Here is a 12,298-nt window from a genome sequence, read left to right on the forward strand (position 1 = left end):
AGGGTTTTCACCATTAGATGTATGAAAATTGCTAATATTTTACTTAGGGACCATTACAATAGGGAAATATATGAATTTGATAGATCTAAACCTAAGAGGTCTAAATGCTGATTAGATTCTAGGGGTCTTGGATGAGCCTCTTCTTTCCCTTGCGTTCAATTGATTTGTTGAAGATATTGAAATTATTGTAAACAAGATGAAATTGATGTAAAAATGCATTAACAATAAGCTAGAATTTTTGGATCGAGCCACAAAATTGAATTTGAGGATTGTAAGAATATTCAGACCTATTCATAGAAAGAGATCCTAATTTTTCATGACCATAGTGATGGTCACTCTAGTCCTCCGCACTTTCTTTTTGCACTCCAATAGGGGATTGAATCATCACTGTAAATAAATCTTATCCTAAAGATCACATCTTTGTACTTGTTCCTACGCACACTAGAGAAGGGAAATAGGTTGGGAATAGTTGTTTTCCTAAGTAAAACCTCAGTTTAGGAATTAACCTTGAATGAAATGTTGTAAATACTTAAATAAACAATGGGAAGGTATACCTCAAATCTACAATGACTGATAATGATGATTTTCTTCTTGAATGCAATCACATATGTTGTACATGAAATGGTATGAACATGACAAAAACCTAATTGCATACACAGGCTTGCATATGAATGATGTAACTTTCTTCGCAATGGTTGAATGATGAATATGTAGCCTTGAAGATCTCTAGAAATGCATAACACAACATATCCTAGATTCCCTTAGCTTCTTTCATTTCTTTAGCCTTTCCAAATACTTCATCACTAAGACAACTAATAAGTATTGTTCTAGCTTTTGCATTTGTCTCCCGAGCCTTAATTTCATCTGGATTTGATGGTCCATTCAAAGGGTGTTGATATCTTGTCTAAATAAACTTCCAAATTTCATTTTGCAATGCTTCCAAGTAAGACTCCATTATTTCCTTCCAATAAGTAAAGTTTGTTCCATCAAACATCGGTGCTTGAACATGAAGGTCCTATGCCATCTCTAGATATACCTCAAGTGGTTAAGATTTTCAATGAGGAACCTTGCTCTGATAAAAATTGTTGAACTTTAGAAACAAAATTCAAAGCAACACATATCAGCCAAATTAGAAAGGTACTTTATAACTCACTTTTTTGATATTTTCAAAATAGCTTCTTATGTTGAACATTATTGAATGAACATCAATTTAAAACTATAGGATTTTTCTAACAAAAACTATTGACTATTAATGGTCAAAATTAAGACTAAAAAATTTACCTTGGGAGACTTAAACTTTAGAAACAAAACTCAAAGCAACACATATCATCCAAATTAGAAAGATACTTTATAACTCTTTTTGAAAAAAATTTCAGCATAGATTCTTATGTTGAACATTATTGAATGAACACATTCCAAAAGGAAGAAGTGAATAGATATTATGGCCGATACTTCTTCAGAGCCATTTGGTACAATTGTTAAGCCAAAATGGGAGTCCCCAAGTATCATTCCTGCTAAGGGTATAATTGAAAGACTCTATTTTTATGAGAAAGTCAAGAAGCTTAGCTAGGAATGTCAAGATGTTAGAGCTCCCACTTTGTACACCATCGATTTTTGTCTTCTAACTATGGTGTTTTAGTGTTGGTCATATTTGATCTTGTTTTGGTTTGTGTTTAGTTTTAGTTTTTGGTCTTCATTTGATTCTAGTTTTTTATTGTGCCTGCTAATCTTAATTATGGGTATTCTTACTTCTCCCAAGGTCACTTTCATCTCGCTTTTGGCTGTTATGTAAGGGTTCGGGAACTCTCTTGCTTTATTTAATAAGAAGATTATGTTGTTAGAAATATCAAAGTGTCAATAATTTTAAAAAAAAATAATTACTTCCATAATGTCATGCCAAAGCACTTGATAATTGTGAAGGATGTAGTCAATTGTTGTTGGATGGATATCTTATTGTTATCATTAGGTATCAATATTAGTTGCTCCTACTCCTATCTAGCATATTTGTGGAGGTCCAAAAGTGTCGGCAATAAGTTTTTAAGGTATATTTCTTAGAGATAGTATGTGCACCTAATTGCAATATAATTATGTTTAATACCACATTCTACTCCGTCATAATGATGTATTGTGGCTTGCGGTTTGGAAGATGAGTGAGGATACATGTATGAATATAAATCTATACAAGTTTCAAATGTAGAGATTTAGAATATAGAAACCTATAAGTGATAGAGTGGTCACTATGTTATGTTATTGACTATGTCATTGTTCCTATTAGATGCATATGATATTTGTGACATATGCTAGCTAGAGAAAGTATGTGAAAGTAGTTTGGGAATAGCTGAGTTTGTGTTGGGTAAAACATAGTATAATCCTACTCTTAGTGTAGCGTTTTGGCCTTAGGACCAAATCGAATACATGTTTTATTTAAGGAATTTACTTTGTGGCCAACTTGTAGATGTTATAAATATGTTCTAGATTGATTTGAGGATGCAAATAATATTATAATACGTATAATTCCAATCATATTCAGTTTGCAAGTTGAATACTCTAAGGAGTAAAGATGAGTTGAAGTGTGCAAATCAAGTTGTAGATCTTATACACACTAAGAGAGTGTTCCAATGCAAATTATATATGACAACTATTGAAGTTTGTGTTGTGAAGGTCTACATAACATATCTTTTGTATCTCTTATTTGTATTTGAGGTTGATGCCTCACTATATGAGTTGGTGCTTATTTCCTTTTACTAGGGGATTGATGTGTCTTGTAGGTTGGTTCCTAAAAATCTGATTAGGGATTGGTATCTCCATCTTTGGTTGTAATTCTCATGGCTTGGTGCTTCCAAAATATTGTAAGTTCTTTCTTATCTTTGTAAGGTTGGATTTGGGCAGTGGATCCAAGAAACTATTCTTATCATGTATTTTCCCTTCTAGATTTTCCATGTATATTTGGTGTTCTTATATGTTGATATTTGATTGTGTTTATCATTTACATAGCTACTTTAATGATAATGTGAGGTCCGATATTGGTTTTAATAGTTTTATGTAAAATTTGAGGGATTATTTATTATTGTGAAAAATTACAATTAAAACACTGTTCATAATCATGCAAAAATTTAACGAAGTGGAGTCACATAATATTACATTCCAAACACAATGTTTTCTAGGTTATTTTCTAGACTTGATGTCAAGGAAGTAGTAGTAAAATATTTAAGAGTGGCTAACTTTTATCTTTGTAATTATCATTACATAAATACAAAAAATTCAGCAATGTTTGTGTCTAGGAAATGATCGAAATGGTTACATTCAAATCTTATGATCTCTAAATTGAATATTTGTGGTTGTAATTGTTGGTGTAAATAATTATTCATCTTGGATATTATTACACCTTACTTAAGTTTACTTAGGAAATGCATTCCATAGTAGTTTGGGTATGAGACACTTGGGTGTTTGTGCCACATTAGGATAGTGTGTGTAGGAAAATTTCCAACTTTTATGGTGTGATCTTGTTACTGCTCTATCATATCCACTTATTGTGGAGTGATAATTCCTCCTTCGGTGAGTGATCCACCTCATGTGGAATATTTTATTGTTTCTCCTACCTACTCACACCTATTTCCTACCTACCCTTGTTTCTTATTGAGCCTGGACATGTCATGTTTGTGTGCTCATATATCCATATTGCCTTGCCTATATAAGCAGGCTCATCTACATTGTTTGTACGGGCAATCAATCAACATCTTGTAATGATCCAGTTGATCATATTTTGCATCTTGATAAAATACAGTTTATTCCTATCATTTATTTTTTTTCTCTTATTTGTGCTTTCCATTGCCTCTAGATCTTAGCAAAATCTCACATGGTATCAGAGCCATTAGAGTGTCATTGGTTTGTCAATTGAGAGAAATTTGATGCTATTTGGGGTTGTGTATTTTGGAGCTTTCTATTGCAGGTTATTATTGAAGATTTATGGGCCAAATGAGAGGTTACCATTGGATTGAAGAGGTCGAAGGAAGTAATTTTTTCCTTTTCTTTCATCCAAATCAGACTTCAGAGGCCAAATCTAGAGGCATTTGAAGTTTGAAGATGCGGCGGAAATTTTCCAGAAATTATAATTTTGCAGGCAATTTTAAAATAGTGATATCTCACTCCTGCGGACTCCTTTTTTAGAGAATTTTTTTTTTGTTTTGGGGTAGAATTGCATGATCGGTATAGTGGTGGAGGAGTTGTCTGATTTTAGGATACAGGTTTTTCGAAAATCATGAAATCCCGATTTTTACAACTTTGGAGGCTTCATTTGGGCTCATATGGACTCCTTTTCAAGTGCCATTTTTTTTTAGAGTGCATGATTTTTTGTCTACTTTCATAATCTACCATTAGTTTGCAGTGATTTTGAGTAGAAATTGTACTTTTAGTATTTGGTCATTTTTTGGCCTATTTGGTACTTGTATTTTGCTTGGATCTCGGTTTAGATCACTAGTAGTATTTGTTGAAGTCTCTTATATATCATTTTGAGAAGTTGTAAAGTTGAAATCAGAATTCCACTTTGCCATTATTTGCAAGTGCAAACATGATCTTTTTATGGGGGGTCAGTTTTTCATTTATATCTCTTGGTGAAATTCCATTCGGAGGCATCTTCATCTGCAATATTCTATAGGGCTTCTTTGTTGGTGGCATCATTTTCATGTTTCCACATTTTAATATTTTATCATGATGTATGCTCTTTCTTGATCAATGTTGTACTCACACTATCATAAAGTGCCACACCTCTTTGTATCTTGTTATTGTTGACTATTTGATGTAATCCTCTTGTACACATAGATTAGGAATATCTTGTGAGACTTGGTGCATGGCTCCAATTGAGACTTAGATTGTACACATTTGTGCATGGCTTCCATGAGACTTGGATTGTACTAGTATTTCTACCATTTATGAGTATCCAGATGATGCTCAAAGCAGGCTATCTCCATGCCTGATCTTCATTTGTTGTAGTGAGTGATTCATCGTCATCGACTTGGTACTTGGTTTTGTCACACTTTGACATTTTTGGTGCAGCATTGGCTCTCTTTCTTCCTTATGGGGAGGTATTTTGGTCAACATCATTGGACCATCCTTGCAGGAGATTCGACATTGAGGGAGGGATTCATGGTCTCTTCTTCTCTCTTATGGGGGGGACATATTTTTTGTTCTTCTCATTCATCATTGAGAGCATTGTGTGATTTCATCATCTCTCTTTTGGGGGAGGGTTTTTTCCCATTCTCTCTTTCCCTGTTTATGGGAGATTGCACTTGCATTTGTTCGTGGGTACCTAACATGGCCTTGTTGTCGGGACCTATCTTACATTGCTTAGTTGCATTGTAGACTTTAGTGCATTCCCCTAAGTTGCACTTAAGAGGGGGTGTTGGTGTAAATAATTATTCATCTTGGATATTATTACACCTTACTTAAGTTTACTTAGGAAATCCATTTCATAGTAGTTTGGGTATGAGACACTTGGGTGTTTGTGCCACATTGGGATAGTGTGTGTAGGAGAATTTCCACCTTTTATGGTGTGATCTTGTTACTACTCTATCATATCCACTTATTGTGGAGGGATAATTCCTCCTTCGGTGGTTGATCCACCTCATGTGGAATATTTTATTGTTTCTCCTACCTACCCACACCTATTTCCTACCTACCCTTGTTTCTTATTGAACCATATGTCATGTTTGTGTGCTCACATATCCATATTCCCTTTCCTATATAAGTAGGCTCATCTACATTGTTTGTATGGGCAATCAATCAACATCTTGTAATGATCTAGTTGATCATATTTTTTCATCTTGATAGAATATAGTTTATTCCTATCATTTATTTTGTCTCTCTTATTTGTTGTTTCCATTGCCTATAGATCTTGGCAAAATCTCACACTCAACATGCTATCAAAGTCAAGTCTAGGCTAGGAGCCCCAGGCACACGAGATGTGTGGCTTAAGGGGGGGTGTTGGTGTTGGAAATAAGCCACATCTAGGATGACGATGGACTAGTCCAAGAGGGGCCAATAGCTCAATGGTAGAGCACTCCAACAACATTATGGAAGGTCCTAGGTTTGAGTCCTAGTTGGTCCATGTCTCAATAGTAATAATGTGTTTAAGATGTTAAACTCCAAAAAATATTTTATCTTTCTTTTTATGAGTGAAAAAATGACTCTTGCAAAAACTTGAGTGGAAAGAGAGAGAGTGTAAGGGATGCAAGGACATGTAGAGAACTAGTGTGGTAGATAAGACTCTCTAGATGTGAGAAAAAGAGTTAAAAATGCAAGGGAAATGTTCTAGAATATGTACAAAATGGATTAATTGAAAAGGCAATAGAAAATTCAAAGGATAGGAATTTTTGGTAATTGAAAAGACAAACTTCACAACCATTGCTAGAACCCTCCATACCTATGTAGAATTGAAGGACTTGGAAAAAGTTATGGATTTACACCAAAGCATAAAGGAAATAAAAATTTCAACCAAATGCAATTGGTAGGTGTAAGCCAAGATTCCACAATTTTTGTTGACATCTTATTTGCATATGAGGAAATGGGAGCCAACACTATGTGGGATATTAAAGAAAATAAGGAGAGGTGTGTTGTAGAATGAGAAGAAATGTTGTTCCTATTTGAAACATTAATATCTTCCAAACTATATATATCTTCATAAGACTTTATAGTATGTAATTTAGAAATGACCTACACTCTACTCATAAATATGGAAGGAAATTTACATTATATTCTTTCTAGAGGAGGAAATATGTCATATTCATGTGAGGATCAAATATTTTGAAGTGATTTTGTGGTGTATATGGTGATGCACTCGTGGGCTTCGTTGTACGCACTTGGATTCAACGTCTGGTTTTAGGAATGATACCACCTGTATAAGACATGGATGATCGAGCGTCTGGTTTCAGGAATGATACCACCTGTATAAGACATGGATCATTTGAGGCGATGGATTAGTGATGGAGGGAGGCAAGGACCCAAGATAGATGGAAGGGATGAAGAGTTTGATTGTGGAATGAAAGGGCCTAAGATAGATTTGGAGGATGAAGAGATTGAATTTGGAATGAAAGATTTGGAGGATGAAGAGATTGACTTTGGAATGAAAGGACCTAAGATAGATTTGGAAGAAGATATTGACTTTGGAATGAAAGAACCTAAGATAGATTTGGAGGATGAAGAGATTACTTGATCTTGATCTTGACTTGGAGTAGGATCATTTGAGTTTTTGCTTTCCTCTTGATTTTGAATTCGATTAGTGGAGGAGATGGAAGGGATATCAAGCTCTTGCTTAGGAGGTGGATGTTGAATGGGACTCTACTCTTGAGATGAAAGGGGATCATCATGGATGGAATACCAAAATTTTAGGGGATCATCATAAGATTCTTGACAGGTGGGATCTTGATTTAAAAAGGGATTAGATTGGAGAGCCATGATATCTTGATCTTGATTTATGTTAGGACTCATTTCCTTTGAGTGAGTTTCCTCTTTTTTTCTTTTTTTTTTATTGGTTTGATAATGAATGGTCATATGAATGATCAAAGTTGATGTTTTTGATAGGTTGATTTAGAGAAATTTACTTATGTCGATAAGGGTCTTAAGACTAGGTTGTCTCTTCTTTAACTTAGTTTTGTGGTGAAGACTTGATCGTCTCAAAATATGAGGAGTGGTCATACATGAATGATCAATGGTTTCCTTCGATGTTTGGATTGAGATACTTTGTTTGGAAACTTAAGTCTACTTTTATCAAATGAAGGTCTAGATGCCCCCTCATGATAAAGTGTGTCAAATGATATGGATAAAGTCTCCCGATATGGAAACTTGATTTGACAACTTAATTTTTAAACTTGGTATGTTGTTTGTTTGATAGAATCCGTTGGATGGTGGACCTTTTGATCAGTGTGATGATGTAACCTAATTTTGATAGGAAAAAGTTTTATCTTTAGCTAGTTTTGGATTTGACAACTTTTGTTCTAAGACTGACTTGTTTGATTTGGAAATGATTTCTTTGGTGTTTTGATTTGATTTCTTGTGATCATGTTTGATATTGGACCTGAAAGGATACTCAGGAAGTTTGAAAACTTTTTCTAGAAAGGCTTGTTTTGCTCTCTGGTTTTCTAAGTTTTGACCATGCGCTAAGCCAGAGACTAGATGCGCTAAAAAAAATTCTCAACATGCTAGAGAAAAGACTCCATGCGCTACACTGCCCCCTAATACATGCTAACTGATTTATTTTTATTTTTCCTTGGTTCAAAAAGGTCATGCGCCAATATTAGTTGCCAATGCACTAACTGTTAAACCCTACGCACTAATGTTTGGCTTCTATGCACTAAGCTGATGCTTCAACGTGCTAAACTATTTTCAAAACGTGCTACTTGAAACTGCTAGAATTGGATTTCTATGAAGTGCTAATGTTAAGACTTAATGTGCTAAGGTTTAGGTATAATGTGCTAAAATATGGTCCCCACATGCTAAGAAGTTGCTCTTACGCACTAAAATGCCCTGATATATTTTGACTTGGTTGTTTTCTGCGATTTTTGGAATTTTTAACACTTGTGATTTTGATGGATGATTTCTTTTTGGATACTCAAGCTTACTAAGTCAAATAGATAAACTCTTGATCACTTGGTTTGATATTCCCCCTAATCTTGTTGGATGAAAGTCTTTCCTAAAGATAGTTGAAATGTTGATAAACATCTCAAAAGATGTTTTGTTGGATTTTGAAATCTTCTCCACTTTATGATTCTTCCTTGTTTGAACTGACTTTTGAGTTTGATTGTTGGATACTTTGCAAGATATTTTAACATTTGTGACAAGAATACATAGCACACATGAAGACAATGATCATCCTAATGCTAAACATTAAGTGTATATTCTTTTGAGGATGTGTTCAAATCCTTGATGTTATCACTGGTTTGATTTACAACAAAAGACACATCAGATAGACTCTTTATTCAAAGGTCATTGACAATATCATAGCCCACTAGTCTCGATACTCCGTCAGCTCAAACAGCCTTGTCCCCCCCTAGAGGGCACCCATTTTTTTGCCTTTTGCCAGAAATTAACTAAAGTGAATTGCTTCACAATTGAGTAGTTATCTTGGGAGATATATGGTGAGTAATCTTGGGGGTGAATTCTTCCCCACCCTTGCACTATGATATTGCCAATGTTTGGCGACTGACTCGGTTCAAAGTTTCTAAAGCTAAGGTTCTCAATCAGGCTTCCTATTCGGCCGTCAGTGATAAACTCCCTCAGGAGGCTTCCCAACCTTTAGAACAAAGGATTTACGTATTTCGAAGATACTGGGGGAAGGCTAATCACTGCGTGCAACTGTTGAAAAGGATTTTCGTTACTTTCCACTTTTGATTATAGTGGCTTGGAACACTTGGCGTCAAATTCATTTCCCACTTAGGTCATTCCCTTCACACTGGCCAAAGAATGGCTTTAAGAGTTTTTCAACCCCTCGGGAAGGCAGGCCTGCTAAAGGATTTATTGCTTGAAGTAAAGAAAGCTTTAAGAGTGGTCTAGATTTTTGATCACTCAGTTAAGGGGAGAGCATATTCCTTCCACTTTTGAGACAAGGCAAACAAGGTTCTTTTTAGCCTTCAAGACAATGATTTGCTAACTTCTATTTGGAGATGTTGCTCCAAAAAGCATGGTGTTCCTTTTAACCCTTCATAGAAAAGTGTGTATTTCCAAAAACATTTGAAAAATAAACATGGTCAACAAAGTAAATCATGATGTTGGTCAACAAAATTAAAGTTGATAGGGGAAAGCTTTCCCTCTTTGCCCTACACAAAATGAATATGAGGTTCTTTTACTCTACAAAATGAAGTGAATCCTTTTAAACACCAAAGGATGGTGAGGTTCTTTTTAAAACTTTTGCCAAAGTAAAGATTGTTGGTTCTTTTTACAACTTCCAAAATGAAGTGTTTTTCCTCTAATCTTGCAAGAAAGCAAATATGAAGTTGTTATTCTTTTTACCTTGCAATAAAGAAAAGATGAAGTTTTATTTTAAAACACCAAAAAGGAAGGCATGAAATTCATTTTATGCATCCAAATGAAATGATGAGGTTTATTTTAACTTTTGCAAAAAGGAGAGTGAGTTCTTTTTAACCAACTTTTGTTGAAAGAAAGTAAAAAAAGAAACTTAAAGCCTCTAAACTAACTCCTTCCCCTGCACAAAAAATATTAGAACCTGCACAGAGTCAGTGATCAAATGTTAGTGTGGGCTTAAACAAGCCTAAATTCTAATCTTGGTTACAAATTTTACAATTCTGATCCTAAAATGCCCTAAAATTTGACTAAGTCTGAAATTTGGAAGATCTTCCAAAAACTAGATTTTGCATTATAACTCCTAGAGGTCTGAAACCCCTCTCAAACATCCTGACTAAATTATACTTAAATGTTATATTCCATATATATTATGCCTCCCACAAGCCTGATTTTTTGACTCTGTCATAAATTTTTGGCTCTGTCGACTCTATGCGCTAAACTATAGAGCAGATGCGCTAAGAAATGATGTCTATGCCCTATTATGTGCCCCCAATGTGCTAAGCTATTTTCTCGATGCGCTATTCTATTTTTCTCCCACATTGAAACCTACAGGAAACTGTTAGGAATATGATGTGCTAAGGAAAAGACTTTAAGTGCCATAGAATAGACTGCACAGGCTAAACAGTGAGCTGGATGCGCTATCTAATAGACCCAACATGCCAAACTATTTTTTAGATGCACTGCTCTGTTTTTCTCCCACATTGATACCTATAGGAAAAGATAAGTGGAAGTCATGCGCTAAAGAAAGGACTTCACGCGCTAGAGTATAGACCCTACATGCTAAACAGTAAGCGGGATGCACTATACTGTTAACCAGATGTGCCAGGGAATGTTTCCTATGCGCTGATTCTTGTTTCCTGTGGACCTGCAAAAGTGGTTAAATTCAAAAAATGATTTGATATATGGGGTCGGGCCCCACGGTGGGCACCAGAAATGTATGCTGGAAAAGTGTGGTATCAACCTGTAGGAGGAGAAAACAATTCAAACACACACATAAAACATTGCATTAGAGGTTAGAAATCCAAACAAAACAAAGCTAAATGAATCTAAACTCTTTAATATCATTCCATGTTCCTCTATCTCCAAGGATCTTCAAGATTCAAGGTGGCTCTCAGCTTGGAAGAGAACTTGATTCTTTAAGATGACAACCTAAAGAACAAGATTTATGATTTTAAGATCTAAATGGAATGCAACCAAGATCCTAGTGATGATTTAGATATGAAACTAGATGATGATAGGATGCAAGATATTGATATGAAGCTTAAAATAGTATGAAAATGATACTAAGATGAAGCTAACATGATATATATAAGATTAGAATGCTATCAAAATGATCTAACATGCTATTCTATCAAAGAGAGATAATATGCTTAATGTTATGACACTATAAGTTTGATGCACAAAGACTTCATTTTTTTTTTTAAGAAGGAATGGGCTCTATTTATAGGGAAAATAGGGCAATGGATGGTCAAGATTGGATAATCTTAGCAAGGGCTAGGATTGAAAGTTAATCAATCCATGTTTTCAATTCTCACCAATGAAATGGTGACAATTGTCAACATGAGGTTGCTTGAGAGGAGATGAAAGAAGCATTAAATGCTTGAGAAGACCTCATGGTTACCTTAGGAGGTAAGGGTTATGGTTAGGTTAGGGTTATCCAATGGATAAAGCTTTTACCCAAGAGGTAAACTCTTGTGCAAAGGTTAAAGGGATAACCATGGTCAAAGCAATGAATTCTTGATGAGACCCTTGGGTTAGATGAAGGTTGAGTTAAGAGAAAAAGTCTCTAATCATGCTAGAGGGTTGAGTTAACCATTAATGGTTATGAAGACTTTCAAGGTTAACTTGTTGAAGACATAAAGGCTTTATTGCTTTTTGAAGACTTTACTCCAAATTTGAGAAGTGACCTCAAATTTAGGGAAAAGGGATAATGGATGGGTTTGGGCTAATTGATTAGGATTAGATGGATTCTAGAAGAATTAGGAATAGGATTTAGGATGGAAGTGGGAGATGTAGGAAAATGCAAGTGGGTGAGGGAAAATAGAATTAATTAAAATAAATTTCTTTATTTCAATTTGTTTGCAACTTGCATTTGTAGGATTTTGCAAGTGGGGGGATTTATAAATAAATTTAGATTTATTTAAATACAAATGAGATTTTAATTAAATGTAGATTTAATTAAAATGGGGAAGGGGATAAATTGATATCTTTAATTAAATGTGAATTT

Source organism: Cryptomeria japonica, chromosome 1 (assembly GCF_030272615.1).
Source record: "Cryptomeria japonica chromosome 1, Sugi_1.0, whole genome shotgun sequence".
In the NCBI taxonomy this organism is placed as follows: Eukaryota; Viridiplantae; Streptophyta; class Pinopsida; order Cupressales; family Cupressaceae; genus Cryptomeria; species Cryptomeria japonica.